The following is a 24,176-nucleotide window of genomic DNA, read 5'->3' as shown; positions in this document are numbered from 1 at the left end:
TCTACGATTCAAGGTCTCGACATCCTTATTGATCTTTTGCAGCAACAAAGTGAACGTTTACCTGCACTCGAGTCTTGAACCTTCATTAATGTCGCTCATTGAGATATCAGCACCTGCCCGAGGAGCAAAGCGCATGCGCACTTCCTATGTCGGCCCCCCCCCCCCTACTCGTCCATGCACAGCGCAGGCGCGGCAGCTACGGACGCGGTGGAGACAGCACAGGAGGTGAGAGCCCCCGGGGCGGGCTGGGCCGGGGTTACCGTGGAGACGGGGTTACCGTGGGGGCGGGGCGGGGCGGGGCGGGGCTGCCGGGGGCGGGGTTACCGTGGAGACGGAGATGGGGCCGGGGCGGGGTTACTGTGGGGGCGGGGACGGGGACGGGGCGGGGTTACCGTGGGGGCGGGGCGGGGCTGCCGGGGGCGGGGTTACCGTGGAGACGGAGATGGGGCCGGGGCGGGGTTACTCTGGGGGCGGGGACGGGGCGGGGTTACCGTGGGGGCGGGGACGGGGACGGGGCGGGGTTATCGTGGGGGCGGAGATGGGGCCGGGGCGGGGTTACTCTGGGGGCGGGGACGGGGCGGGGTTACCGTGGGGGCGGTGGGTGGAGGTTACCGTGCTGACGGAGGCGGGGTTACCGTGGAGACGTGGACGGGACGTGGTTACCGTGGAGCAGATGTCGGTGATGATGATTCTGATGATGATGATGATGAGGGAAAGCGGTGAGTGCGGGCCGACGGGGCGCCGGGGGGGTGGGGGAGACAGGGGAAGCTGCCAGTGAAACTGAGCCCGAGGCGCTGTCAGCCCCGGGAGCGAAAACAGGCCAGAGCCCGAATCAGACTCTGTCCCTGAACCAGACCCGGACCCGGACCTTGGCCCTGGCCCTGAGCCTGACCGGAACCTACCACATCCCCAATGGACTGTGACTTTGTAAAGGGTCTTTCACGGTGCAGGCATCTCACTCCCAACATCGTTAGACCCAAAAAACTGGCATGCTGGAAATCCAAATCCAAATCCAAAACAAAAACAGAAATACCTGGAAAAACTCAGTCCGAATGACCCTCCAACAGAGCTGAGGAAAAATAGGAAAGAGGTGAAATATAAGCTGGTTTAAGGGGGGGGTGGGGTGGTGGTGGGACAGGTAGAGCTGGATAGAGGGTCAGTGAGAGGTGGAGGTCACAGAAAGATGTCACAGACAAAAGGACAAAGAGGTGTTGAAGGTGGTGATATTGTCTAAGGAATGTGCTAATTAAGGGTAGAAAGCAGGACAAGCAAGGTACAGACAGCCCTAGTGGGGGTGGGGTGGGGGGATCGAAATAGGCTAAAAGGTACAGATAAAACAATAAGTGGAAATACATTTAAAAATAAAGGAAAAGGGTGGGAAAAGAAAAATCTATAAATTATTGGAATAAAAAGGAGGATCGGAAAGGGGGTGGGGATGGAGGAGAGAGTTCATGATCTAAAATTGTTGAACTCAATATTCAGCCCGGAAGGCTGTAAAGTGCCTAGTCGGAAGATGAGATGCTGTTCCTCCAGTTTGCGTTGAGCTTCACTGGAACAATGCAGCAGGCCAAGGACAGACATGTGGGCATGAGAGCAGGGTGGAGTGTGGAAATGGCAAGCGACAGGGAGGTCTGGGTCATGCTTGCGGACAGACTGAAGGTGTTCTGCAAAGCGGTCACCCAGTCTGCATTTGATCTCTCCAATGTACAGGAAACCACACTGGGAGCAGTGAATGCAGTAGACTAAATTAAGGGAAGTGCAAGTGAAATGCTGCTTCATTTGAAAGGAGTGTTTGGGCCCTTGGACGGTGAGGTGAGGGGAAGTAAAGGGGCAGGTGTTGCACCTTCTGTGGTTGCATGGGAAGGTGCCGTGGGAGGGGGTTGAGGTGAAGGGGGTGATGGAGGAGTGGGCCAGGGTGTCCCGGAGGGAACAATCCCTGCAGAATGCTGCCGGGGGGGTGAAGGGAAGATGTGTTTGGTGGTGGCATCATACTGGAGTTGTCGGAAATGGCGGAGGATGATCCTTTGAATGCGGAGGCTGGTGGGGTGATAAATGAGGACAAGGGGGCCATTCTCTCAGTTCCCTCGCCTCTGTCGCATCTGTTCTGATGATGCCACTTTCAAAAACAGTTCCTCTGACATGTCTTCCTTCTTCCTTAACCGAGGTTTTCCACTCACGGTGGTTGACAGGGCCCTCAACCATGTCCGGCCCATCTCCCGCGTATCCGCCCTCACACCTTCTTCTCCCTCCCAGAAACTTGATAGGGTCCCCCTTGTCTTGCTTTCTACCCTTAATTAGCACATTCCTTAGATAATATCACCACCTTCAACACCTCTTTGTCCTTTTGTCTATGACATCTTTTGGTTATCTCCACCTATCATGGACCCTCTATCCAGCTCTACCTGTCCCAACCATCCTTAAACCAGTTTATATTTCGCCTCTCTTCTATTTTTCCTTAGTTCTGTTGAAGGGTCATTCGGACTCGAAACGTTAACTGTGTTCCTCTCCTCAGATGCTGCCAGAGCTGCTGAGTTTTTCCAGGTATTTTTGTTATCGTTAGACCCATAGTGTTTACAGAGCCAGAGAGGTGCAGCTCTGCCATGTGCTTTTAGCATTTCAGCTTGTTTTTTCTAATGTGGCCTTCGGGAGAGTTACTGTTTTGTGGTTTAGGTTGTGCCGGGGTCTTGGGGTGGATCTGTGGTTCCTCTCTCCAGCCTGAGTATAAAACCAGGAGAATGAAACAGGCCAGCAGAAAAATGTTCATGCTATCCAAATAATTCAGAGATGAGAAATATGACCAGTCCTTGGGACTACTGGGTGAGATGTTTTAGTTAGTGTTACAGTTGGTGCTATGTGCATAGAAATGATTAATTGGTCTGTTTATAGACTGTTGTGCTTATAAAATGTTAGTAACTTTAAAGATTGTTGTGATTCTGAGATGTTGTTCAAGGCCATTGCTTTATTTCTATCTCAACAAATAGGCAAGATTGCAATCCCAGAACACTGCTGAGGCCCAAAATTGCAAGTAGTGATTTTTTTTTTAAAAACTCATTTGATTTATTTGAAACATGATGAACAGTGACAATGGTTCTGGCACAAACTTAGAGATGATGACTGCAACCAGCAACAAGGTCCCAAATCAGGGAGTGTGTAACACTGTTAAGGAAGGGGCGGTGAAAGACACTGAAGGAGGTACATATTGACTGTGCCTCCTTCATCAAGAGAGTGCTTTTGAAATGCTGCGGATTGGAAACTAGACAATCTACTGTCTGCAGGATTTCCCCAGCTCTTGGTACTTTGACATGACCTTCAAGAATGTTGCTACATGTAGAAAATTCTCGAGATATTCAGGGAGAAAGGAAACCTGGCCCAGCTGAGAATCCTCATGGTGGGGGTCGCTGTTTACTCTGCCATCATAATGGAATTGTGTTGTGAATGTGCATTTTTACAAATCCCATGTTCCTCTTGTGGATTTGCTCACCTTCCTCGCCAGGTACATTGGTGTGGTCGGAAATAGCAGAGGTCTTCAGAATTTGGACCAGCAAATGGCAGGTTAAGGTGACTTTGAAGGTGGACAACAAGGGAGCCATCCCCCACCCTCTCTCCAGCTTTGCTGTTGGGGAAAGCCTAAACCACCTAGCCCAGAGTTCGTTGCACCTGTGACAAATCCGGGCATGTTGTGGCTAGCTGCTGTGCTGTCACCTGCAAGAGTTGCAAGTCGGAAGACCATCGTACAAAGGACTGCAAGCAGACTAAGTGCTGTAACCTGTGTGGTGCGGCAGGCCACCTCTATAAGACCAGCCCAAATTGCTGCCTCACTGCTGCATCATGGTGATCACCTGAGCCGGCATCTGCTTTAATATAGAGATCAAAAGTGGATAGTATCTACAGGAATACAATATATAAACCTAGATTAGGTGGTGAAAACACACCCCACATTGCCCTCATTCTGAAGGCCATCTTTGTGTGTGGCTGCATCAAGCTGTGCGTGGACCCTTGGATCGTAAACACCAAGTGTCACCACATGCGGAGTTTCTACCTGGCCCCGGTTTTGCGTAGGATGGGTCTGGCCAAATTGCTCAAGTTGCTCCAATCAAGTATCCTCCCATCTTCCTCTTCTAACTCGATCGGCATAACCCTGTATTTGCTTGTCCAGCCTCCCCTTAAATGCATTTAGAGTATTGGCTTCAACCACTCCCTGTGGTAGTAAGTTCCACATTCTCACCACCCTGGGTAAAGAAGTTTCATCTGAATTCACTATTAGATTTTTTGAGGACTATCTTAAATCAATGGCCTCTAGTTATACTCTTCCCCACAAGAAGAAACATTCTCTCTGTATCCACTCTCTCAAAACCTTTCATCATTTTAAAGACCTCTATTAGGCCACCCCTCAGCCTTCTCTTTGCAAGAGAAAAGAGACCCAGCTTGTTCATCCTCTCCTGATAGGTATATCCCCTCATTCTTGGTATCATTCTTGTAAAACAAATCCATAATGTCAGGATGTTTTTGTTATTGAGACAAAAAAATTTTAAAAATGGAAAGATAGCAATCACTTCGGGCAGAATTTTGCCCTTGGTGGGTGTGCGGGCCCCAATGGCTTGGCGGTGGGCGGACAGCTGACCCCTGCCGCCGAAATGGGGCCTGCCGCCATTTTGAATGGGCGGGCCAATTAAGGCCCACCCAGCGGCCTGCCCAATGGGAAGTGCTGTGCACTCCCTGTGCTGGGCGGGGGAGGGATTCCCCAGCTGTCAAAGTGCCATCTCAGGGAGATTAGTGACAGTCTGAAAAACTTAAAAAGTAGAAAAATAAAAATGTTATTAACACGTACCCCTCGTGACAATGTCACACGAGATGGGACATGTTAATAAATATAACATTACGTTTATTAAAGTTTTTAAAATGGAACATGAAACCTCATCCCACCAGTGGATGAGGATTCATGTCTTATCAGAAGCCCGCTGGGGTTCCTGGCCTGCCCGACAGGATGGGCAGGTCCTTTAACTACTTTAAGTACCCTGTCAATGGCCTCAACTGGCCATTGACAGGTCAGCAGGTGGACAGCTGATTTCGCTGTCCACCTGCCTTCCTGAAAATTTAAGGGGACCGAGATGTCATCGGGGGTTCCTCCTGCATCATTTTCCTGTCGGCGAGCAGGCCCCGCCCCCAAATCGCCGACGGGAAAATTCTGGCCCTAATATTCAGTAATTATTTTCCAATCTGTACAGTTCCCTCAACAAAGTTAAATGCTGGCCTGAACAACCTGTTCAATCAACAGGTGTTTTATGGCCTTTAAGTAACACAGATCTACCTTAGCAATGGAACAGTATGTCATGTGTTATATGGTGCAACAACCATGTCCTTTATAAAACAGCTTAACATCTGTCTCATGTGATGGATGCCATGGGAGATCTGCTAGTATGTCTAAAAAAATCCAATTTGCATATTGCATTTTACAAATTCTCAGCTGCTATTGATGTTAGTGGTCTATTGTAAATTCATGGTACAATTGTTTTTTTTACTTTGGTATATTGTACATTGTGTGCCTGGTGTGGTGGCTGGGTGTAGCAGTGTGTGGAGCCAGTTAAGTTAAATTTAGCCTTTTATTAATTATATTATAGTTTAAACTTCTCTTTGTCATTTGAGCTTTGGGTGTGGAACTGGAGAGCAGATGGCCTTCTCCTGATTGCAAAAAGATTGGACCAAGTGGTATTTTTTATTTCTCCTCTGACTCTTGTTCCTAACGTCCCCCTCTGTTTCTGAAGGTTCTGACTTGTCCTTGTGTGCTGCTGTATGATGCCATTTGTTCCGTACCTTTCTTCATGTGGACCATCCCCAGAAGTTTTGGGAGGTGGGGGTTATGTTTGCAGGTGATGGGGAAGAAGAATACAGTGCAGTTGTCCTAAACTTCTGGGCTAGGGAAAGAGGGAACCCACTCCTGATGAATAATCGTGACGACCTGTGCCAGAACCCTTTTTGTTTGACATGATGAAGGTTAGGATTATGTGGTTTGAGAGCTACAGTGTCTTGGTGCTTTAAAAACTTGGTTCAAGCATAAAGAAAAGCTGTTCTCAGTTCAGCTGCTCTTCTCTGTATCCCTCCTTTTTATCTGGAGTCCAAGCACCTCTCGGCAAAGAGTTTGTTGAGATCTGCTAACTCTGCATAAGCCACTGTAATCACTAGCTCTCTTTTCACCTCCTGATGGTGCTGACCCACACAGGCACACCATTCCACAGGTGTTAGCAAATCCATGCTACCTAAAGCAGGCCACCATTCCACCTGCATGAGCCCACTAGACGTTAAGTCTTGGGACTGGGAATACAGTAGAGCTGCATTGTATTGTCTTAAGAAAGGGATTGGGCAATTATCTGAAGAGAAATAAGGCGGTAAGTGGAACTTGCTGAGTTATTGCAGAGAGCCTGCATGGATATAATGGACCAAATGACGGCCTCCTGTGCTGTAACCATTCCGTGCTGCTCTTTGTATCTTCCCATTCTTTAGGAGCTGTGCTATCTTTTACGTTCTTCTATGCTTTTTATCACTTTAATCCTCCATGCCTGTTCTTTTTAGCAAGTAGAGCTCATGCACCTTAGGGGTATAAACTGGCATTGTATCACATTAAACTGGGTTTTGAACACCTCCCACAGATCTGGAAAAAATAGATTTGTATTTATTTAGCATTTTTCACAACCACTAGATCTTTCAAAGCGCTCTTACAGCCTGTGAAGTGCATTTTTGAAGTGTAGTCACTGTTGTAATAGAGGAAATGTGGCAGCCAATATACAAAATATATATACCAACATAGGCAGAACAAGATCCCATAAACAGCAATGTGATAACTCTTTTTTAAAAAATGTTGATTGAGGGATAAAAATTGACCATGACACCAGAACTCCACTGCTTCCTCTTCGAAATGGTGCTGTTGGGCCTCTTACATTCATCTGAGCACATAAGTGGTACCTTGGTTTAAGGCCTTATCAAGAAACATAACACCTCCAAAAATGCAGCACTCTGCAGTACTGCACTGTCTGCTTTGATTTTGTACTCGAGCCTTGGAGTGGGACTTGAACCTGGAACCTTGTGACTCAGAGATGAGAGTGCTTCTAACTGAACCACAGTTGACATACAGTATATGGGAGAGGGGAGCAGTATCTGGACAGTTTGCTCTGGTTTTGGTCACACCTCATAGATTCTGATGAAGCGTCATCTTCATCATTGATGGGAAGGTTAGCTCTGTTTCTATCCATATTTCTAGCGTTTTCTGTTTTTATTCCTCATAGAGAAGTACAGGTTCGGGGTGGGATTGGTGTGACCAATAGCTGTCATTTAACTTAATAACAGATTTGCCCGGTTTGTTGTGGACAGTCTCTGTCTCCACCCAGTCAGCCTTACCTAAATCTAGAATCTTAGTAACTGTTTCATGTTTCTCCCTTTCAAACACTACATTGAACTCAATGATTTTATGATCATTATTAGATAGTCCCAGTATTGACCACAGGGATCTTCCTCCTACCTCACCAATATTCTTTCAAGCTGGTTTCAAGCTACCTCACTCTAGCACCAGGCAGGCAATATATCATGTGGGACTCAATACTGCTTACAAAGGATGCTCCGTCCCCTAATTATTGAATCCCCTGCTACTACCACATGAAGCTTCCCCTCCAGCCTCCCTTGGACATCTCCTCAAAGGTGCCATGGTCCATATTCTGACTGTCCTTCTGACAGTTTTTATCCTTATCATCATAGGTTTGCAATTACATTGTACCTGTTGGGTAGTATCAGTTTCTGTGGATCCTCATTCACTATGTCACCTGGGTTCCCCTTGCTCCGTACACTATTGGTCACACTTGTATTCACTCTGGATAGTCTTTGTCCACAGACTCCCACACACTGCAGACACACCACCTGCTCCACCCTGCATTGAGTCCCCCTGCACACAGAGTTCCCAACTTTTGCGCTGCGTTTACGATGTACTTTGTTCTGCGATCATTCCATTTACAAAGCACTCTATTCCGCGATAACTGTGCCAACCACACTTACATTGAGATACGCTACTTTGTGATTCTCCATGTAACGTAGAACAGCCACCTTGTGGAGGGAAGAGTAGATGTACGTGAATTCCAAAAACTGAATGTGAGGTTCCCTTGCTGGATCAGTGAATACTCTTGAGTGGTTTAGTACAGAGCAGCTTCAATTCTAGATCTATGTAGTTAGCTGAAATTGACTGGGATGGTCTCAGTACCTTTTGGAGTTGGGGTTAAGGGAAGAATCAGCCAAAGTTGCTCCTGAATCCAGATAGGAACTGGATTCCTGTGATCCCTTTCTGATCTGGCCTACATGTGACTTCAGTCCCACCCTTGTGTAACAGCCTGCAGACTTGCATTGTTTAGTGCCTCAGTGTTACTGTACAGGGAGAGTAAAGTACAGTAAAGAGAGTAAATTCTTCTAGTTGGGTTTAAAATGCGACTCTAATAGAACTTATCTAACTCTCTTTCCCCTGAATTTTCAGAAGCTGCAATAGTGTTGAATATCTTGTCAAATATTGCAAATTCATAATGTTGCTGATTGTACCTGCTGTGCAGTGAGAGCAGTGACAGGCTGCTGACAATCTCTGACGGTGTGTGTGGGTTTTTAAATGACGTGGGTTTTTTTCCCCCATCTCTTTGGGAGTATTAGTTGCAGCTCCAGATGGATGTAATTAAATTCTGCCAGTCACAACAGTGGATTACCCCAGGGATCAGTTGAGTTTCCATTGATTTTTAGCTCAAGCCTCGGTGTAAGCTACTGTTGCTTTGTGTTGAATAGCTGTTGATATTGTGGAAATGTTGAGAAGGAGATTTAAGTAAGAAATTAGTATATCAGCCTTTATTGCTAGTATTTTTTTATTTGTTCATGGTATGTGGCCGTCGCTGGCTAAACCAGCATTTGTTGTCCATCCCTGATTGCCCTTGAGAAGGTGGTGGTGAGCTGCCTTCTTCAATCATTGCAGTGCCTGTGGGGTCCCAGATGTGCTGGTCCACAAGGTTACAGGTTATGGTGAAATACAGTTCTGCTGCTGCTGATGGCCCATGGTGCCCATAGATGCTCAGTTTTGAGTAGTTAGATCTGTTCTGGTAGGTACCCCCACATTGCTGTTAGGGTGAGTTTGGAGTATAAGAATGAGGAAGTTTTACTGCAACTGTATAGGGCCTTGGTGAGACCACAGCTGGAGGACTGTGTAGTTTTGATCTCTGTACTGAAGGAAAGGATATACTTAGCTTTGGGGTGATAAACAAAGGATTGTTTCCTGGGATGAGAGGGCTGTCTCATGAGAAGAGATCTAGTAGAATGGGTTTATGTTCTCTGTATTTTACAGGAATGGTAACATGCTCAGTTGTGCCTTGATAGAGGACTGGGTTGTTGGTTGAGCCTACTCCTACTGTTAGTTGTTTTATTGTCCATCACCATTCACAAGTGGATGTGGCAAGATTGCAGAGCTTAGATCTGATCTGTTAGATGTGGGAGCCCTTAACTCAATCTGTAGCATGCTGCAATTGCTATTAGCATGCGTAAAACCCTATGTTGTAGCTTCACAAGGTTTTAGATATGTTTGGTGCTGCTCCTGGCATGCTCTCCTATTCTCCTCTTTGAAGCAGAGTTAGTCCCTGGGTTGATGGTGATGGTAGAGTGAGGGATGTGCTGGGCCACAAGGTTACAGGTTATGGTGGAACACAATTCTGCTGCTGATGGCCCACGGTGCCTCATAGATGCTCAGCTTTGAGTTGTTAGATCTGTTCTGAACCTATCCCATTTGCTGTGCAGGTAGTGATACACAACACTATGGAGCATATACTGAAATGTGAAAAAAACAAAGATAAAAACAAAAAAACTGCGGATGCTGGAAATCCAAAACAAAAACAGAATTACCTGGAAAAACTCAGCAGGTCTGGCAGCATCGGCGGAGAAGAAAAGAGTTGACGTTTCGAGTCCTCATGACCCTTCGACAGAACTTGAGTTTGAGTCCAAGAAAGAGTTGAAATATAAGTTGGTTTAAGGTGTGTGTGTGGGGTGCGGAGAGATAGAGAGAGAGAGAGGTGGGGGTGTGGTTGTAGGGACAAACAAGCAGTGATAGAAGCAGATCATCAAAAGATGTCAACGACAATAGTACAATAGAACACATAGGTGTTAAAGTTAAAGTTGGTGATATTATTTAAACGAATGTGCTAATTAAGAATGGATGGTAGGGCACTCAAGGTATAGCTCTAGTGGGGTTTTTTTTATATAATGGAAATAGGTTGGAAAAGGAAAATCTTTATAATTTATTGAAAAAAAAAGGAAGGGGGAAACAGAAAGGGGGTGGGGATGGGGGAGGGAGCTCACGACCTAAAGTTGTTGAATTCAATATTCAGTCCGGAAGGCTGTAAAGTCCCTAGTCGGAAGATGAGGTGTTGTTCCTCCAGTTTGCGTTGGGCTTCACTGGAACAATGCAGCAAGCCAAGGACAGACATGTGGGCAAGAGAGCAGGGTGGAGTGTTAAAATGGCAAGCGACAGGGAGGTTTGGGTCATTCTTGCGGACAGACCGCAGGTGTTCTGCAAAGCGGTCGCCCAGTTTACGTTTGGTCTCTCCAATGTAGAGGAGACCACATTGGGAGCAACGAATGCAGTAGACTAAGTTGGGGGAAATGCAAGTGAAATGCTGCTTCACTTGAAAGGAGTGTTTGGGTCCTTGGACGGTGAGGAGAGAGGAAGTGAAGGGGCAGGTGTTGAATCTTTTGCGTGGGCATGGGGTGGTGCCATAGGAGGGGGTTGAGGAGTAGGGGGTGATGGAGGAGTGGACCAGGGTGTCCCGGAGGGAGCGATCCCTACGGAATGCCGATAAGGGGGGTGAAGGGAAGATGTGTTTGGTGGTGGCATCATGCTGGAGTTGGCGGAAATGGCGGAGGATAATCCTTTGAATGCGGAGGCTGGTGGGGTGATAAGTGAGGACAAGGGGGACCCTATCATGTTTCTGGGAGGGAGGAGAAGGCGTGAGGGCGGATGCGCGGGAGATGGGCCGGACACGGTTGAGGGCCCTGTCAACAACCGTGGGTGGAAAACCTCGGTTAAGGAAGAAGGAGGACACGTCAGAGGAACTGTTTTTGAATGTAGCATCATCGGAACAGATGCGACGGAGGCGAAGGAACTGAGAGAATGGGATGGAGTCCTTACAGGAAGCGGGGTGTGAGGAGCTGTAGTCGAGATAGCTGTGGGAGTTGGTGGGTTTGTAATGGATATTGGTGGACAGTCTATCACCAGAGATTGAGACAAAGAGGTCAAGGAAGGGAAGGGAAGTGTCAGAGATGGACCACGTGAAAATGATGGAGGGGTGGAGATTGGAAGCAAAATTAATAAATTTTTCCAAGTCCCGACGAGAGCATGAAGCGGCACCGAAGTAATCATCGATGTACCGGAGAAAGAGTTGTGGAAGGGGGCCGGAGTAGGACTGGAACAAGGAATGTTCCACATACCCCATAAAGAGACAGGCATAGCTGGGGCCCATGCGGGTACCCATAGCCACACCTTTTATTTGGAGGAAGTGAGAGGAGTTGAAGGAGAAATTGTTCAGCGTGAGAACAAGTTCAGCCAGACAGAGGAGAGTAGTAGTGGATGGGGATTGTTCGGGCCTCTGTTCGAGGAAGAAGCTAAGGGCCCTCAGACCATCCTGGTGGGGGATGGAGGTGTAGAGGGATTGGACGTCCATGTTGAAGAGGAAGCGGTAGGGGCCAGGGAACTGGAAATTGTTGATGTGACGTAAGGTGTCAGAGGAATCATGGATGTAGGTGGGAAGGGACTGGACAAGGGGAGAGAGAAGGGAGTCAAGATAACGAGAAATGAGTTCTGTGGGGCAGGAGCAAGCTGAGACAATCGGTCTACCGGGGCAGTTCTGTTTGTGGATTTTGGGTAGGAGATAGAAGCGGGCCATCCGAGGTTGGGCGACTATCAGGTTGGAAGCTGTGGGAGGGAGATCCCCAGAGGAGATGAGGTCAGTGACAGTCCTGGAAACAATGGCTTGATGTTCAGTGGTGGGGTCATGGTCCAGGGAGAGGTAGGAGGAAGTGTCTGCGAGTTGACGCTCAGCCTCTGCGAGGTAGAGGTCAGTGCGCCAGACAACAACAGCACCACCCTTGTCAGCGGGTTTGATGACAATGTCAGGGTTGGACCTGAGAGAATGGAGTGCAGTAAGTTCAGAGAGAGACAGGTTAGAATAGGTGAGAGGAGCAGAGAAATTGAGACAACTAATGTCGCGCTGAAATGTGAAGCTGGCTTTGGGCAGAATCGTCCCAGATTTGCACTAAGTGCGGTAGCGGGCCGGTAGAACAATGTTTTACCCGCCGGTCACGATGGCAGGTTTTCATTATTGTCCCAAACCCACCGCATTAATTATTCCTGAGAAACACGCTGTTTCCATGGTGGGCAGGCTCTCATTCACTCACGATGCCATCACCTCGCCGCTTCTTCACGCTGGGCACCATATTTAAAGACCAGCCGCGTGCAAACATCTCAGTGCTTCCAGCCCACCACTGCTGCAAGGAAGATCTCCAGAAAAGGCAAAAAGACTGCAGCCCCCCGGTTTAGCGATGCGTCACTGGAATGCCTTTTGGATGCCGTGGAGGCCCGTCACAATGTCCTCTACCCTCCACTCTGGACTCAGGATGGGGAGTAGTGTGACCAACCAGGCTTGGGAGGCAGTGGCAGCTGTGGTCAGTGTCCTTCAAAAGAGGACAGCTACCCAGTGCCACAAGTGGATGAATGATCTTCTCTATTCCGCCAGGGTAAGTCACTCCTCTCTGACACAACTCACACACTCACAAACCCATTACACATCCGCAAGGCCCTCACTCACTGCCAGTTCAAGTCTCTCATACACACCTTCATTGTCCTCATCCTGCCCATGGGACCACTCACCACCCACACAGGCCAGGCATAGTTATCAACTGGCCTGGCAGACATCCTGTTTACACTCTTGCCATCTATATTCATGCAGGACAAGTTGGTACACAACAAGAAGGAGAGGTCTCAGACCGATGGAGGAATGCCTTATATCAAGGTCCTCACGGACTTTGAAAACTGAGCATTCCAGCTGGCCGGCGAGGATCTCGAACAGTCCTGTGGTGATAGTGAGGTAGGTGGTGCTGTAGCAACTGAGTGTACCCAGTAGTGCAACATCCATCAGACAACCATGCTGTGAGTGAGGTGTCCTGTTTCACTGCCTTGCACTAATTGTCGTCCCTGGCTTCCACAGGCCCATCTGGGAAACAGCTGATGGAGTCCACAACCCAGAGCCTCCAATCAAGCCCCGAAGAAACCTCTGGAGGAATCTGAAGGCATCCTCCTTGAAGCCCCATCACAGCGCTCACTCACACTCTCCACCAGCGCAGACACACACCTCGTTGGGACCTGGCTTTAGAGTAGCCTCAGGATCACAATCTGGTGAATGCATCGCACTGTCTGATCCACAGCCGGTGGAGGCAGGGACTTCCTAGGTGTCCGGCACCCGGAGGACAGCTGGAGGCCAGAACGTTGCTGAGTCCGAGTCAGATGAGGAGCCTCTGGACTCGGTCATGTCACAGATGCTGGAGCTGTAAAGGTAAGCTCAGGAACATCAGGAAGGGATGTTTGCTGCACTCCTCAGATTGCAAGGCATGATGGAGGAGTCCGTCCACCTTCAGGCTGAGGTGATAGCGCCGGCATGCCAATGCACTGAGGTCAACACTGGTAGGATGGTGGCTGCCATGGAGACCTTGTTCCAGGACATCGTTCCTGCGCTGTGTGGGCTCAACTCCATCGCTGATGCCATAGTTGGCCTCCAACGGTGTGTACTCAAGAGGGGCTGTTCGATTTCACTCCAGCTGCCTTGCCCTTCTCCTCAAGGAGTCAGCCAGGGGGCCATGGGCACCTACAGAGAAGAGGTGCTCACTCTGGGCTCATTCATCCAGGTTACTCGGGGAGTGTCCGGCCCATCCGAATCCCCTCTTCCTATGACCTCAGCAGCTCCAGCTCCACAGGCCGATGAGGGTGCCACTGACCCCGAAAGCAGGCCGGGGCCCTCCAGGTCTTGGCCCTCCAGAGGACACCCGCTAAGGTCATCACAGACGGGGTGTCACAGTCAGCAGGCTGCCTCCACCTCTGCTGTGGATGTCTGGGGAGCACCAAGATGTAACGGCAGGGTTAGGAAAGTTAAGAAGATATAACTTTTTTGAGTCAACCAAGTAAACTAAATTAACAAAATTAGGGATAAAATAAAAGGCAGCCCCTTAAAGGGAAACTGCAAAAACAAAGACAAAATTTAGAGGAAACATACAAATGTTAAACCAAAATATGATTAACAGGGCCAATAAAACATGCCAGTCCCCGTGGCACCCACCAAGCACTGAAGGCCTTGACAGTACCGGCAGTGCTCCCTCTCCAGGGACACCCGGCCGCGAACATAACCGAGGAAGAGGGGCAGGCAGTCAGGTCGGATGACCCCCTCGATCGCCCGCTGCTTGGACCTGTTAATGGCTAACTTGGCCAGGCCCAGGAGCGGTTAACGAGGAGGTCCTCCTCCCTCCCAGTCCCCCTCTGCACCAGGTGCCCGTAGATCAGGAGCGTAGGACTGAAGTGCAAACAAAACAACAGTAAGAGATCTTTTAAATAACTAAAAAGGGAGTGCAGCCTACAACACCCTAAATATACATGGTCCACGGACTCCACAAGGCCGCAAAAGATGCAGGTATCTTGGGAGTCGGTGAACCAACACAACCTGCGATTGAATGGGACTGCTGCATGCAACACCCTCCACCCCAGGCCCCTGATGGAATGTTGGAGGACGCCCCCTGTAGAGGGGCCCCACCCTGGGGACCTCCGTCGACGGACGGCAACAAGGCACGCCAGGGGATGTCTGGACGGTGGGCAAGGGCAAGGAAGAGAAGGGTGTGCAGCAGCAGCCCATACAGGAAACCCCTCTGCGCCATGCTAAAGGACACAGAGGGCATTTCCATGAGTCGACTCAGGTTGTGGGGCATCAGCTCTCAAGGGAGGGATCGGGGCTTGGGGTCAGTGTGGAATTCCATTCGAACAGGGGTGCGCTCCGTCAAGCTGCCTCTTAAACACCACTTTCATACCTGTTTCCACCACGTCCTCTGGTAGCGAATTCCAGACACTCATTACCCTCTTTGTAAAAAACTTGCCCGCACATCTCCTCTATAGTTTTCTCCTCCCACCTTAAATCTATGTCCTCTAGTAATTGACTCTTCCACCCTGGGAAAAAGCTTCTGACTATCCACTCTGTCCATGCCACTCATAATTTTGTAAACTTCTATCAAGTCGCCCCTCAATCTCCGTCATTCTAGTGAGAACAATCCCAGTTTCTCCAATCTCTCCTCATAGCTAATAACCTCCAGACCAGGCAGCATCCTGGTAAACCTCCTCTGCACCCTCTCCAACGCCTCCATATCCTTCTGGTAATGTGGCGACCAGAATTGCACGCAATATTCCAAGTGTGGCATGACTTCCCAGCTTTTATACTCAATACCCCTGCCAATGAAGGCAAGCATGCCATATGCTTCCTGACTACCTTATCCACCTGCGTTGCCGCTTTCAGTGACCTGTGGACCTGTACACCCAGATCCCTCTGCCCATCAATGCACTTAAGGGTTCTGCCATTTACTGTATAATTCCTGCCTGTATTAGACCTTCCAAAATGCATTACCTCGCATTTGTCCGGATTAAACTCCATCTGCCATTTCTCCGCCCAAGTCTCCAACTGATCTATATCCCGTTGTATCCTTTGACAATCCTCTTCACTATCTGCAACTCCTCCAAGGATTGAGGATTGGTTAACACATAGAAGACAGAAAGTTGGGATTAATGGGTATTTTTCAGGTTGGAAAGATGTAACTAATGGAATGCCACAAGGATCAGGCCTAGGGCCTAAATTATTTACTATCTATATTAATGACTTGAGGGAGCAGAGTGTAATGTATCCAAATTTGCTGATGATACAAAAATAGGTGGGAGCACATGTTGTGATGAGGACATAAGGAATCTGCAAGGGGATATAGACAGATTGAATGAGTGGACAAAAACATGGCAGATGGAGTTTAATGTACGAAAATGTGAGGTCATGCACTTTGGTAGGAAGAATCAAAAGATAGACTATTATTTAAATGGAGAGAGACTCCAAAAAGTGCAGCACAGAGGGATCTGGGTGTTCTTGTACATGGAACACAAAAAGTTATCATGCAGGTGCAGCAAGTAATTAAGAAGGCAAATGGAATTTTGGCCTATATTGCTAGGGGGTTGGAGTTTAAAAACAGGGACGCCTTGTAACAACTGTATAGGGTGTTGGTGAGGCCACACCTGGATTACTGTGTACAGTTTTGGTCAACGAATTTAAGAAAGGTTATACTGGTGTTGGAGGCAGTTCAAAAGAGATTCACAAGGCTGATTCCTGGGATGAAGGGGTTGACTTATCAAGAACGGCTAAACAGGTTAGGCCTTTATTCATTAGAGTTTGGAAGAGTGAGGGCTGATCTTATTGAAATGTACAAGATCCTGAGGGGGCTTGACAGGGTAGATGTTGAGAAGATATTTCCAATAGTGGGGGAATCTTGAACTAGGGGACATAGTTACAGAATAAACGAACACTCATTCAAAACTGAGATAAGAAAGAATTTGTTCTCTCAGAGGGTAGTGAATGGCTGGAATTCTTTACCCCAGAAAGTTGTGGAGGCTAGATCACTGAAAGTATTTAAAGAGGAGGTAGATAGATTTTTGAAATATCGGGGAGTTAAGGGCTATGAGGAGCTGGCATGAAAGAGGAGTTGAGGCCTGGGGCAGATCAACCATGATCTTATTGAATGGCAGGGCAGGCTTGAGGGGCTGATTGGCCTATTTCTCCTAGCAGGAGTGACTTCAGGGTATTTAAGAGTCAACCACATTACTGTGGACCTGGAGTCACGTGTAGGTCAGAACAGGTGAGGACAGCAGATTTCCTTCCCCAAAGTATATTAGTGAACCAGATGGGTTTTTACGACAAACTGACAATGGTTTCATGGTCATCGTTAGACTTTGTAATTTCAGATTTGAAACCGGGTCCCCAGAGCATTATCCTGGATCTCTGGATTACCAGTCCAGCAACAGTACCGCTACACCATCATCTCCCCATAACCCTTTAAGAGAAATTTTTCCTCATCTCAGTCCTAAATGACCAAACCATTGGTCTGATACTGTGATCCTAAGTATGAGTCGCCCCAGCGAGGAGAAGTACTCTCCATATTAAGGCCCTTAAGAATTTTATATGTTTCAATGATATAACCTCTTATTCTTCAAACTAGTGAATATAGACCTAGTGTACTCAATCTGTCCTCAAAGGACAATCCCCTCACCCCAGCAATCAGTCTGGTTCACCTTTGCTCTGCTCTCTTTAAGGCAAGTGTATCCTTCATTAGGTAAGGAGACCAAAACCGTTTACTACTCCAGGTGTGGTCTCACATAGGCCCTAGCTAATTGAGGAAACTCCTTCACTCTTAGCTTTTATTGCAAAGGAATTGAGTACAACGTGCTGTTTGCTTTTCTGTGCCTGTGTGTTAACTTTATGTGCTTTGCGTACAAAGACATCCAGATTCCTATGAATACCACATTTCCCAGTTTCTTACCATTTGAAAAAAAATCTGCTTTTCCAGTTTTCCTACTAAAGTAGATAACATCACACTTCTCCACAATAACTGAAGCAGCATTTCACTTGCACTTCCCTCAATTTAGCCTACTGCATTCGCTGCTCCCATTGCGGTTTCCTCTACATTGGAGAGACCAAATGAAGACTGGGTGATCGCTTTGCGGAACACTTTCAGTCTGTCCGCAAGCATGACCCAGACCTCCCTGTCGCTTGCCATTTCAACACACCAACCTGCTCTCTTGCCCACATGTCCGTCCTTGGCCTGCTGCAATATTCCAGTGAAGCTCAACGCAAACTGGAGGAACAACACCTCAGCTTCCGATTAGGTACTTTACAGCCTTCCGGACTGAATATTGAGTTCAACAACTTTAGATCATGAACTCTCTCCTCCATCCCCACCCCCTTTCCGATCCCCTTTTTCCAATAATTTATATATATTTTTCTTTTCCCACCTATTTCCATTATTTTTAAATGTACTTCCATCCATTGTTTTATCTCTATCTTTTAGCCTATTTCGATCCCTTCCCCCACCCCACCCCCACTAGGGCTATCTGTACCTTGCTTGGCCTGCTTTCTACCCTTAATGTCCCCATTAGCACATTTCTTACCTAATATCACCACCTTCAACACCTCTTTGTCCTTTTGTCTGTGACATCTTTTGGCTATCTCCACCTATCACTGGCCCTCTATCCAGCTCTACCGCCCCCCCCCCCCCCCCCAACCTTAAACCAGCTTATGTTTCACCTCTTTTCTATTTTTCCTTAGTTCTGATGAAGAATCATTCGGACTCAAAATGTTAACTGTATCCTCTCCGCAGATGCTGTCAGACCTGCTGAGTTTTTACAGCTATTTTTGTTTTTGTTCTAGATTTCCAGCATCCACAGTATTTTGCTTTTATCTCCACAATAATACTTCATTCGCCACCTTCTTGCTCACTCACTTAACCGGTTTCTACTCTTTAAGCAAACTGTTCCTGTATAATATTGAACATCCTTCCACGTTTCCTATTTTCTCAATTTTCCAGGGCCTCCCCCACAGCTATTCGTCTTCCCTTTTTAAATGTCTTAATGCTTCTATTTGACTGAGATCATCTACAGACTTTTTTGCATTGATGCTTCCTCTGTCTTTATAAACGTTGATATGCAATGACATAAAATTTCCATTTCCTTGTTCTGTGCTATATACCTGTCTGTTTTTCCCCAGTTCTGAACAAGGGCACTAACATGGAATTGCAACTTGCCTGTTCTCTTCTTGCAATAAAAAAAATCTAGAAATATGTTATTGCCCTGTGTGGATATGTAATAAATTGTTTATATAGCTACTTGCCTGCACCGTGTACAACCCATCATGGCTCCTAATTTAAGTCTTTGTATCTGTTAATGGGACTGCTGTATAATGGGATACCCTGTATCCCATGTGCATTTGCTTCCTCTCATGTGGGACCTTGTCAAAGACTTTGCTGAAATCCATATAAACTACATCAACTGCACTACCCTCATCTACACACCTGGTCACCTCCTCAAAAAATTCAATCAAATTTGTTAAGCATGACCTCCCTCTGACAAAGCCATGCTGACTATCCCTGATCAAACCTTGCCTCTCCAAGTGGAGATAGATTCTCTCCTTCAGAATTTTCTCCAATAGTTTCCCTACCACTGACGTGAGACTCACTGGCCTGTAGTTCCCTGGCTTATCTCTACAACTCTTCTTAAATAGTGGAACCACATTAGCTGTTCTCCAGTCCTCTGTCACCTACCCCGTGGCCAGAGAGGAATTAAAAATTTGGCTCAGAGCCCCTGCAATCTCCTCCCTTGTCTCCCTCAGCAGTCTGGGACACAAATCATCTGGACCTGGAGATTTGTCCACTTTTAAGCCTGCCAATGCCTCCAATACTTTGTCACTCCCTATATCAATTTGCTTAAGAACCTCGCAGTCTCTCTCCCCGAGTTCAATACCTTCATCCTCATTCTCTTGGGTGAAGACAGATGTGAAGTATTCATTCAACACTCTAGCGATGTCCACTGGCTCCACCCATAGATTGCCCCCTTGGTCCCTTATGGGCCCTACTCTTTCCCTGGTTATCTTCTTCCCATAGATACACTTATAGAATATCTTGGGATTTTCCCAACTTTTACCAGCCAGAGCTTTCTCATATCCCTTTTGCTCTCCTAATTGCTTTCTTAAGCTCCACCCTGCACTTTCTGTACTCCACTAATGCCTCCGCTGATTTGCTTCCCTTGTACCTGTTAAAACCCTCTCTTTTCCTTCTCAACGTAACCTGAATATCTCTGGTCATCCATGGTTCTCTGGGCTTGTTACTCCTTCCTATCACCCTAGAGGGAACACGTTGAGCCTGTACCCTCCCCATTTCCTTTTTGAACGCCCCCTGCTGCTCCTGTGTAGATTTCCCCACAAGTTGCTGTTCCCAGTCTACCTTGGCCAGATCCTGCCTTATTTTACTAATAAATCCACTCTCCCCAATCCAAAACATTTTTTTGCAACTTGTCTTTTTCTTTGTCCATAACAAACTTAAATTGTACCATGTTGTGGTCACTATCACTAAAACGTTCCCCCACCACCACCTCAGCCACCTGTCCGGCTTCACTCCCCAGAATTAGGTCCAGCAATGCACCGTCCCTTGTTGGACCCTCTATATATTGACCTAAAAAGTTCTCCTGTACACATTTCAAGAAATCCACTCCATCCAGTCCCTTAACACTATATCTATTCTAATTAATGTTGGGAAAGTTTAAATCACCTAATATAATTACCCTATTATTGTTTTTACACACCTCCGCAAATTGTGCACATATTTGCTCCTCAATTTCCCGTTGACTATCTGGGGGTCTATAATAAACACCTAACAATATGGCTGCCCCTTTTTTATTCCTAAGCTTTACCCACAAAGCTTCATTCGACGCCCCCTCCAAGATATCATGTCTCCTTACTGCGGTAACTGACTCCTTAACTAATAATGCAATGTCTCCTCCTCTTTTACCCCCTTCCCTGTCTCGCCTGAAGATTCTATAACCCGGAATGTTGAGCTGCCAACCCTGCCCCTCCCTCAACCACATCTCTGTGATGGCTGTTATTTCATACTTCCATGTGTCAATCCTCACCCTTAACTCATCCGTTTTACCTGTTTTCTACATGAATCATAAAACAAATTAAAACTCAGAAAAAAAAACATTCAGTTCAGTGAAACTCCTCCCTCTAGTACTCTTAACCTCCCCATGTGACATCCAGTTGTGTTTTGATCTTAAAGGTTTTGTCGTGAAAATAATTTTTCTACAACTTAATCTTTTAACTACAATCCCTGTTTCCTTCCAGGATTTGAAACACCTGATTGAAAGATTTCAGCAATGATTCCACTTTCACAGGAATCAGCCAGCTATTCGTAGTTTAGTTGAGGAAATTGGAAAACTCCCATCAAAGTTTTCTTTCGGGCATAAGATTAGTCAGTGAGTGCCAGAGGAGCTGCTGCTGTGCTGTGATCTATTGTCTAAGCTGCATATATCAGAACTTGACAGGCTGTATTTTTTGCGTTGTTGCATTAGGTGAAGTCAAGCTGTGGTGGCAGTCATTCTCAGTCACAAGGATCAGAGGGGTTAAAATCAGCCTCTGTACCCCCTGCCCCTCCCCCACGAGAGAGAAAGAGTGTGTGGGTGGGTGCAGAGGGCTGATGAGGAGAGAGGCTAGGATGGGAGAACTGTAAGGCCAAGCTATGAATGTGAAGTGATGACCTTAAATTCCTCACGCAGAAGAAGGAAGGAGTAAATTATGATCTCTCATTACTCAAACAATAGCTGGAAGTGACTTTATGCAGATTACAACTGATGTCACTCCATGTGATATCAGGAAACTGCTGAGTGCATATAGTAAAATCTATGAGCCCCACCAATACCCACCTGTCTGTACTGCTACAGACTTGTGCTCCAGAATTAGCTTTGTCCCTAGCCAATCTATTCCAGTACAGCTGCAATACTGGTATCTATTTGACAATTTGGAAGATAGTCCATGTGTACATCTACCCACAAAAAGCAGGACAAATCCAATCTGGCCAATCATCGCCCCATCAACCTATTCTCAATCATCAGCAAAATGCTGGAAAGTGACGTTGACAGTGGTGTTAAGTGGCAGTTACACACCAATAACCGCACTTCATTCTGTCCTCACCTGTTGCCCATACACGCTTCCTGGGCTGGCACTGAGTCATTGATACGAACTGAATGAGTTGATTTTTTTCCCCCCCCCTTCCCGGCCTGTGGAATACCAAGGCCAGATATCATGTTCTGGCTGAGATCAGCTGAGTACACACATAGGCATCAGTGAATAGGCCCAGTAAAGCTTGAGGCCACTCATGGTTTACAAACTATCCTAGACCAGAATTCTTAAATAGGGGACATGACCAAATATTTGCAAATGTGTAAAAAGACTAGGATAAATAAACCAATAGAGATTGCAAGGCCATTTAATCAAAGGAGCACCAGATGAATCCTTAACTCTGTTCATCTTAATCCTCATCAGGGAGCCAACTGGGATGTTCACTGTCCACATTGGGGAAAGGACTAACTGCCTCAATTTCACTGGCTTGAACCATTTACATTAACCAGTCCAAAGTATGTTATATTTATTTGTGTGCTCTATTCCCCAGATCCTATTCCTGTTCAGCAGCTGTGAGCCGAAAACCCTGCAACTGTTCGCATTTCCCCAACTTGCATTACACCAAATTTAATCAACAAAGTGAAAAAAAATCTGCCAGATATGGTCCTATTTGTCCCAACACATCTCAATCTAGCTACATCTTATTTTTTCTCCAAGATTATTGCCTCTACATAATTCTTTATATCATTCACAAATTTGGAGACATTTCCTGAGATGGCTTCATCGAGATTGTTGACAAAGTTGTGAAGAGCAATGGCATAAATCCTGATCCATGTGGGCCTACACTAGTGACTGGCCCCCATGTACATTAATAATACTTTATGTCTGATAATGCGGTCTTTTCCTTATCTAACCCAGAATCTGCCCAGCAATGATACAGGATCCAACCTTATTTATTTGCTTATTTTGACAGGGCTTCTGACATCCAACTACTTAGCAACTTTCTCAAAACTTTTAGCCGATCATCAAACAGCACCTCCTTGTCCAGTGTCCATGTTGAGGTTCTTTAATACCTGTCCTCTGTCAAGGGTACTGCATGCAGAATTATGATGAGTTATATATGCTCATACATTTGCCCTGAGAGATTGAGTGGAGCTTGATGCATTCGCGGGAGAAGTTAACATCTGTAAAGCGCAAGAGTTAAGGTCAGTGGGTGGCATGGAATAAATGAGACCAGTTGGACACTGCTAAGCATAGCTTGGAGTTCTGGGAGTTTATATAAGCTGAAAATCCCACAAGTGAAAGGCTGGAAGTAAGAGGGTAGGAGCTCTAATACTGTGGATCCTGGTGTTACTAAAGGGCATTTGTGTGCAGAATGTTGCAGGAAGTCTAGCTCTGGCACAAAACAAAAACAGAAATACCTGGAAAAACTCAGCAGGTCTGGCAGCATCGGCGGAGAAGAGCAAAGTTGATGTTTCGAGTCCTCATGACCCTTCAACAGAACTAAGTAGAAATAGGAAAGGGGTGAAATATAAGCTGGTTTAAGTGGGGGGGGGGGGGGCTGTTGTTGGGACATGCAAGCAGTGATAGGAGGAGATAACCAAAAGATGTCACAGACAAAAGAACAAAGAGGTGTTGAAGGTGGTAATATTATCTAAAAGAATGTGCTAATTAAGAGTGGAGAGCAGGACAAGCAAGGTAGCTCTAGTGGGGGTGGGGTACAATAAACGATGGGTAGAATACATTTAGAAATAATGGAAATAGATGGGAAAAGAAAAATCTATATAAATTATTGGAAAAAAACAAAAGGGAGGGGGAAGAAACAGAAAGGGGGTGGGGATGGAGGAGGGAGTTCAAGATCTAATGTTGTTGAACTCAATATTCAGTCTGGAAGGCTGTAAGGTGCCTAGTTGGAAGATGAGGTGATGTTCCTCCAGTTTGCGTTGAGCTTCGCTAGAACAATGCAACAAGCCAAGGACAGACATCTGGGCAAGAGAGCAGGGTGGAGTGTTAAAATGGCAAGCGACAGGGAGGTCTGGATAATGCTTGCAGACAGACCGAAGGTGTTATGCAAAACGGTCACCCAGTCCGTGTTTGGTCTCTCCAATGTAGAGGAAACCGCATTGGGAGCAACGAATGCAGTAGACTAAGTTGGGGGAAATGCAAGTGAAATGCTGCTTCACTTGAAAGGAGTTTTTGGGCCCTTGGACGGTGAGGAGAGAGGAAGTGAAGGGGCAGGTGTTGTATATTTTGCGTTTGCATGGGGAGGTGCCGTAGGTGGGGTTGAGGAGTAGTGGGTGATGGAGGAGTGGACCAGGGTGTCCCGGAGGAACGATCCCTACGGAATGCCATGGGGCGGGGGGGGGGGGGGGGCGGGGGTGTGGTGGGGGGGTGGTG

General features: G+C 46.9%; 1 protein-coding gene across 1 annotated transcript in view; it reads left to right on the top strand.

Annotated features, from left to right (window-relative positions):
• Positions 1–623: 623 nt before the first annotated feature.
• Positions 624–24,176, top strand: part of kiaa0513 (KIAA0513 ortholog) — a 160,634-nt gene continuing 137,081 nt past the window's right edge. The window contains exon 1 of the mRNA XM_041192632.1: positions 624–719. The gene's annotated coding sequence lies outside the window, so the exon portion shown is untranslated. The remainder of the gene's footprint in view (positions 720–24,176) is intronic.

Source organism: Carcharodon carcharias, chromosome 7 (genome assembly GCF_017639515.1).
Source record: "Carcharodon carcharias isolate sCarCar2 chromosome 7, sCarCar2.pri, whole genome shotgun sequence".
Classification (NCBI taxonomy): domain Eukaryota; kingdom Metazoa; phylum Chordata; class Chondrichthyes; order Lamniformes; family Lamnidae; genus Carcharodon; species Carcharodon carcharias.
The sequence above is the reverse complement of the archived record's forward strand: the minus strand, read 5'-3'. Positions and strand labels throughout refer to the sequence as shown.